We start from the raw sequence: 7848 nt of genomic DNA, 5'->3' as shown, positions 1-7848 counted from the left end.
ATAATACAACGGCGGTAGGTGGGCACCGTACAGAACAATGGCTATAGATAGTGTCAGACTGGGGTTCCTTGGGACCATAATTCTGGGAGTCCACTGTCTAACAGCCCCTAGGAAACAGAATATAGTACTCTTCGAAATTTGGTGGACCATTATTGTGTTAGAGCCCAGATCCTCTGGTGCTCTAGTGGGCCAGTCCGAAAATGGTTATAGCAGTGTTGGCTATCCTTTTGAGCTTGGTGTGTCAAAATTCATAAATCTTAACTCGGGTGCCATGTTACATCGAGAAAAATCCATAATTTTGTGATATTTGTAGTTCTAGTAAAAAAAAAAGTTATATTTTTGATATATGTGTTTTATATATATTTCTGGCTCATCACACGGTGCATGACTCTCTTTTTTTTAGCCCCCACACAGTATATTACCCCCTTTTTTAGTCCCCACAGTATATGACCCCACTTTTTATGGCCCCCACAGTATATGACTCCTTTCTTATGGCCCCCTACAATATATGACCCCGTTTTTGCCCCACACACAGTATAAGACCCATTTTTATGGCCCCCACGGCTCCCACAGACCATATCTGACCCCTTTTTACGGCCCACACACCATATCTGACCCCTTTTTATGGCCTCCACACCATATCTGATACCTTCTTATGGCCCACACACAGTATATGGCTCACTCTTTTATCCCCCACACAGCATATGATCCCCCTATATATGACCCATACACAGTTTATGGCCCAATTTTATACCCTCTATACAGTATATGACCCCCTTTTTTTCCCCACCTCCACACAGAGTAGCAGCTGAATTTTTTTTTATTTTTGCTCATCTGTCCACACTCCTGTCCTGGCCCCCCTCTGCTGTTGCCTCCAGGGTGCACTGTAGCCGATGCTGAAGTCACCGGGACGCTGTACATAGCTTTCCATGGTTGTTCAACATCATAACATAAGTATAGTGAAGGTAGCGGAGCAAGGCAAGGACAGAAGTGTGGATAGGTAAGCAAAATTCTCGGCAGCTGCTTATTACAACAACACAATAAGTAGTTGCCAATGTGGGTTACTAGAGATGAGCAAACACTAAAATGTCCGAGGTTCGAAATCCGATTTGAAAAGCCGCACACTGTTCGACTGTTCGAACGGATTTCGAACCCCCATTATAGTCTATGGGGGGGAAATACTCGTTTCAGGGGTACGCAAAATTTAATAAAATTATACTTACCAAGTCCACGAGTGACGGTCGGGCTGGATTCTTCTTGAAGTCTTCTCCCGGCGCAGCGCCCCCGCGGTGTCTTCCGGCTGGAATTCACTCTGCCTAGGCATCGGGCGCAGTCGCAGCGCAGGCGCAGTCGGCTCTGCCTAGGCCCCGATGCCTAGGCAGAGTGAATTCCAGCTGGAAGACGCTGAGGGGACGCTGCACGGAGAAGACTTCTAAAGGTAAGAGAAGAACCAGCGTTGATTGGCAGAATGTATAGCATTCTGCCAATCAATGCTGGTTCTGCATCGAACCTTAAACTTCAAACAGCTACTAGTGTTCAATCGAGTACGAGTATCTCGAATACCGTAGTATTCGATCGAACACCTACTCGATCGAACACTACTCGCTCATCTCTATGGGTTACCCAAAATCTCTTGGCTTGTCATGCATGTCATAGCTTCGCGATCATTGGGCTATGCCAAATGACAAACAGTCCTGAACATATAGGAGACGTTCTATGTAAATAATGTTCCTCTTTGACAAATTTTCACGACGCTGAATGAATTTCACCTCTCACCTTTCTAGAAGTAATGCTCCATAAACAAACCCTTTACCCTTCCATTAACCAAAACGTCAACCAAAATTCTATAGAAAGACGCCAGGTACAATCGAATACTGCACTTACTAAAGTGCTAAAATTAGCCCTCGCTCCATCAAACTTCTCTTAGTCTGCTTTTGCTTCCTCAATTGTTTATGGAAAATTTTTCACCTCGACAAGTTTTACATATTAGGATGACAGCAAACGTTCCAGTCATGCCGACAAACTCCACCGCACCGTAACCTTGGTCAGACCACCAGGCCAACTATTGCTTCAGCATGATCTTTCTAGTGTAGCCATAAATCTTTGGAGAAATCTTCTGCAGAGGAAATTACAGGAACACGATGAAGATGTCTTGAAGGCTTCCCTTACATTCTTGTGTGCTCACTTAGCTCCTGATAAGATGGAACTACTGGGTGTTACTCTAACTCAATCTTGATGGAATCTAGATAGCGATATCTATAACTACACTAACAACGCACATGTAGGGAGGACAGAAAAATGTGCTCACTCTATTACACATAAATCACATCTTGTTACTGAGTACAAGGGGTGAATCCAACTTTTTCTTCTGGATAGAGCATTACACATTGACCTGTTACATCTGAGTTTCTTTACCAGGCGTGAAATGATCCATATGTTTCTAGGCAGTCTTGTACTGTGTTAGCTATGAAGACAAGTAGAGAGTTCAAATAGGAACTCTCTACATAGACTGTACAACTAAAAGACTATAGTAGAGTCTAACCAACCATGGCCAACCAACTATGGTCAACCATATCGTCTTGGACTATTATGGAAATTCGGAATCCCATATTGCCATAACAGTCTGCTAAGTGGTTCCAGAAGATTGGATTTTTATGCACATGAATCTTTAGAAAAGTATTCCTTTTCAAGCAATTTTCTACTCCTTTTTGGCTTGAGCTCAGCTCCATAATGGAAGTAGAGGAGGTGTTACCTGCTATAATGTTTTCCCATACTGAAAAGCACTGCAACCACAGTTCTTTACCTGTGACACTAGGTTCACACCTGCGTTCATGTCTCCGTTCTATGGTTTCCGTCTTCTGCATGGCAGAAGACGGAAACCACAGACCGGGTCCGGCCGTGAGCGGCGGTGAGCGTTTTAGGCTCTCCGCCGCGAAACCGGATTTTTTAATCCGGACACAGAGTAGTGCATGTCCGACTCTGTGTCCGGATTATAAAACCCGGTTTCGCGGCGGAGAGTGCAAAACGCTCACTGCCGCGCACGGCCGGACAGCTTTCTCACCCATTCAAATGAATGGGTGAGAAAGTCTCCTGCAGGTTTCCGTATCCTGTTCTGTTTTATGCAGGAAACGGAAACCTGCAATAAGGACAGATGAACGCAGATGTGAACGAGCCCTTACCTGACGTTCTGATCAGTGTCCTGGGCGAGATTCCCTTGTTCTTTCACCCTAAACAATAAGTCCAACAACCTCCATCTCCATGAGATATGAGAACTGGCATCCTTTCTCCATGTAATATGTGCATGATAGAACAATTTTAATGCGGTAGAACAAATAAGCAAATCAGTACAGCAAGCAGTTCAATAATAGTATCGCTGACTTCACCCACCCGGTCTGTTCCTGGCACAGAATGTAGTGGTAGAGTCATCAACTTAAAGAGGACCTTTCACCATATCTGGGCACAGGCAGTGTTATATACTGTCAGAAAGCTGACAGTGCGCTGAATTCAGCGCACTGTCGGCTTTCCCGATCTGTGCCCGGTGTAAAGCGCTATCGGTCCCGGTACCGTAGCGCTTTACAGTCAGAAGGGCGTTTCTGACCATTAGCCAGAGACGTCCTTCTGCCTCGCGGCGCCAATCGCGCTGTGCTGTGGAGCGGGGAGGAACGCCCCCTCCCTCCCTGATAATACTCGTCTATGGACGAGCTGTGTGAGCAGAGGGAGGGGGTGTTCCTCCCGGCTCCACAGTACAGCGCGATTGGCGCCGCGAGGCAGAAGGACGTCTCTTGTTAATGGTCAGAAACGCCCTTCTGACCATAGAAGAGCTACCGTACCGGGCCGTAAGCTCTTCACACCGGGCACAGATCGGGAAAGCCGACAGTGTGCTGAACTCAGTGCACGGTCAGCTTTCCGGCAGTATATAGAACTGCATGTGCCCAGATATGGTGAAAGGTCCTCTTTAACCCACTGTTGGCAACCAATAATGATACTCACCAGTGGCACCTCTCATCACCTAAGCTATAAGGTTCCTAAGATGGTTACCTTTCATTGTCATTATCAACTTCTTGTTGGTGCCGTTTCAGTCTCCACTGTTGGTACTGCTATACTCATACATACTTCTAGAGCAAAAGCTTGGTCCTCTTACAGTTAGGAACCTAGTGCAATATTTAACGGGAAACCAGACTCCTCTGCACACCGAGGCAAAACAGCACTGAGCATTCAAACGCTCTCCAAACTGGAGCGGAACCAGGCCCCAGAGGTCTTCGCCAGAGCTCCTGATGGTGGAGATGGACTGATAAATTCTGGGACAGAGAACCACAGCCGCCTAGAAAGTGTCACACGCACTGCAAACCCCAAGTTACAGTGGAATTAGAAAACCCAAAAACCAGATGAAGCTGGTCAGTAGAGTTGAGTGCAGTAACGAATGATCGCCAGGGGATGGCGGAAGCACCGCAGGAAAGTTGTAACCTAGGGGCAGAGATGGAAGGGGAATGTTATACTGGGGCAGAGATGGAGGAGGAACTTGAAACTGGGGGTAGATGGAGGGGGGAGACATGAAACTGGGGGCAGATGGAGGGGTGAGACATGAAACTGGAGAAGAGATGGAGGGGGGACATGAAACCAGGGGTAGATGAAGGTGGCATTTAAAGTGGGGGGACATTAAACTGGGGACAACTGGAGGGGGCATTAAACCATGGAGGTAGCTGGAGGGGGACCTGTCTGCCTCTAGTTGCCCCCAGTTTAATGTTACTCTCCAGCTACCCCTACGGTTTAATGTCTGATTCCAGTTGCCTGAGTTCAATGCCCCCCTCTAGTTGCCCCTAATTTAATGTCCCACTTTATCTGCCATTAATTTATTGTTCCCCTCCAACTACCCCCACTGCTAACATCCCCCTCTAGCTGCTCCAGTTTCATGTCCCCTCTAGTTTCCACCAGTTTAAATTGGGGCACAAGGAGAGGGACTTAATACTGTGGGACAGTTGGAAGGGAACATTATAATGTGGAGATATATAATGTACGGGTGACTGTAGGAGGATTATACTTTGTGGGGGCACATGAAAAGATGATTGAGTGGGCGGAGTCAACATAGAAGTGGGTGGAGCTAAATCTGCCAAGGCGCAGCCCTCTAAAATAGTTTTAGTTTCTTATGCGGCCCCATGGGAAACTTAATTGCCCACCCCTGCTCTAGAAGATATTCTAATCCATCTGTCCAGCAAGAGAGCCTTCACTTATTCATGGGTGATGTTCCCTCCTCTCCACATCTTTGTGTGTCTGCTTGGTAGAATATGTGTGTCTGCTTTTAGATCTCATTGTGTTTTTTCAGTGAGTGCAGGGTTTGTGAACACAGTATCAAGGTATAGGGAAAAAAGCATTCTATATGTGGTATATGACTGAATGACAAGAGTAAAAATTTAATTCCAAATAACAGCTAAGTTTTCCGAAAGCCCCCTGCCCCACTGGAATAGAGGGGGGTCCACAGTAAGTAGAAGCTTGAATGGCGCTGTGATCATGGATGGTTCCTGACAATCCATTCAATATCTATGGTAGAGTGACTAGTCACTACTAGTGACAGAAACAACTTTTGCCATCAAGGCCACACTTTTTTGTTTCGATATAATAGTTGAGACCCAATGACTTTTTTGTTTTATACTTCCGAGATTAACCATTACAGAATATCTAACATTTTTTATAACTATTATGCATTGGGTATATCTCTACTTCAATGCATTATTGCATAGAGGTGAAGATCCTGAGAGGTCCCTGTACATGGACATTCAGATTAGGCAGTGAAGAGCCCTTGGCAGTGGCAGACGCAGACAGCAAAGAGTTCTTGGGTAGCTAAGTGCAGACTTAAAGGATCCCATTAAGACCTCTTGCATATGATAGTTAAAAACTGGCATGTGACAGCCGCTTTTGTATCGCCTCATCATAAGGTTGTTTTCAATGCACTGAGGTTTATGGGTCTACCCACACATCCGGGTTTTTTTTTTTTTTTTTTTTTTTTTTACTGTACCAAGAATAAAGTCCTGCATCTCCAGAGTAGCCCAGCTGAGCGCACAGCCCGATGTAGCAGTGCTGGCTGATGTAGCAGTGTCTGATGTAGCACTCCGATGCAGCAGAGCTGAGTGTGCAGCAGGTACATCGGACACTGCTACATCGGCCAGCACTGCTACATCGGGGCTTCATCTCGGCATAGGAATGCACTGACCAGCATTGATTGGCCGAATGCCGTACTTCTGTATGGCATTTGGCCAATCAACGCTGGTCAATGCATTCCTATGGGAAAAAGTCAGCTCACGCATATCGCAAGCTGACAGGAATCCCAACCAGATAGAGCCCCAAAGAGCTGGGTGAGTAACATTCCCACCTAAATAAAGGTAATCCCTAGCTAACCCTGCCTGTACATCTATCCCTGTCTCACAGTCACACAGTTCACAGTCTCAAATTAATCAAATGTTAAACTCACCATTCGTCTAAATTTGAGGTCACCTGATTTCGGCCGCCAATTCCTTTTTCCGTTTTTTTTTTTTTTTATGCTTCCGTTGTCGTAGTTCCTGTCCCACCTCCCCTGTGCAGTTATTGGTGCAAAAAACGTGCCAGGGAAGGTGGGAGGGGATACAAATTTTTACCGCGTTTGCCTCGTGGTATTCGATTGGAATCGAATACCTCGAATGGCCTGATAATCAAATATGTATTTGATCGAACGGTGTTCGCTCATCTCTACTTATGATAAATGGATGGAAACCGTCTATTAAAGCCAGACTGTTTGATCCATTTTTATCGGCTGTTTTTACATTTATAAACAAGAATTAAAATTTTAAATTTAACTGATAAGTTCTGTACTTGCAGTCAAGGCAGGATTATGCCAATTTTAAGGTGCGAGTGGACCCTGGTCCAACTGAGCAGACTGCACATATGTTATTTCCTTACATGGGGTAAGCCACCGTCACAATGTTTTCATGATGTCACCCTGCCCTATGTGACCACTTCGTTTGGACCGCGGGGGCATGTGATGTCAGCTATGATGCCAGAAGAGGACCCCAAGTAATCACCGGACGTTCCATGAGAGATGAGGGAAAGTAAGCATAAGTTTTTATTATGTTTTGACACCTTCTCTGGGCTCCACTTACATCTCGAACCCTAAAAGTTTCAAGTTTCAATTCAGAACATTTTGAAAATTCAGATTGATCCAAACCAGTTTCCTTATCTCTATGTGAATCCAAAATGTTTTGCTCATCCCAGACCACATTTAGTCCCTAAACTCCCTCTTATAAGTATAACTGAAATAGTGACATCTGCTTTGTCTAAAAGAATATTAAGCCCCTCCTCCAATCTCAATCACGTTGACAAAAAAAAGTTGTAAAATACAGTCCTATGAAAAAGTTTGGGCACCCCTATTAATCTTAATCATTTTTAGTTCTAAATATTTTGGTATTTGCAACAGCCATTTCAGTTTGATATATCTAATAACTGATGGACACAGTAATATTTCAGTATTGAAATGAGGTTTATTGTACTAACAGAAAATGCGCAATATGCATTAAACCAAAATTTGACCGGTGCAAAAGTATGGGCACCTCAACAGAAAAGTGACATTAATATTTAGTAGATCCTCCTTTTGCAAAGATAACAGCCTCTAGTCGCTTCCTGTAGCTTTTAATCAGTTCCTGGATCCTGGATAAAGGTATTTTGGACAAACAATTCAAGTTCAGTTAAGTTAGATGGTCGCCGAGCATGGACAGCCCGCTTCAAATCATCCCACAGATGTTCAATGATATTCAGGTCTGGGGACTGGGATGGCCATTCCAGAACATTGTAATTGTTCCTCTGCATGAATGCCTGAGGATTTGG

This window comes from Leptodactylus fuscus, chromosome 4 (genome assembly GCF_031893055.1).
Source record: "Leptodactylus fuscus isolate aLepFus1 chromosome 4, aLepFus1.hap2, whole genome shotgun sequence".
NCBI classification, from domain to species: Eukaryota; Metazoa; Chordata; class Amphibia; order Anura; family Leptodactylidae; genus Leptodactylus; species Leptodactylus fuscus.
Note: the sequence above shows the minus strand (reverse complement) of the source record.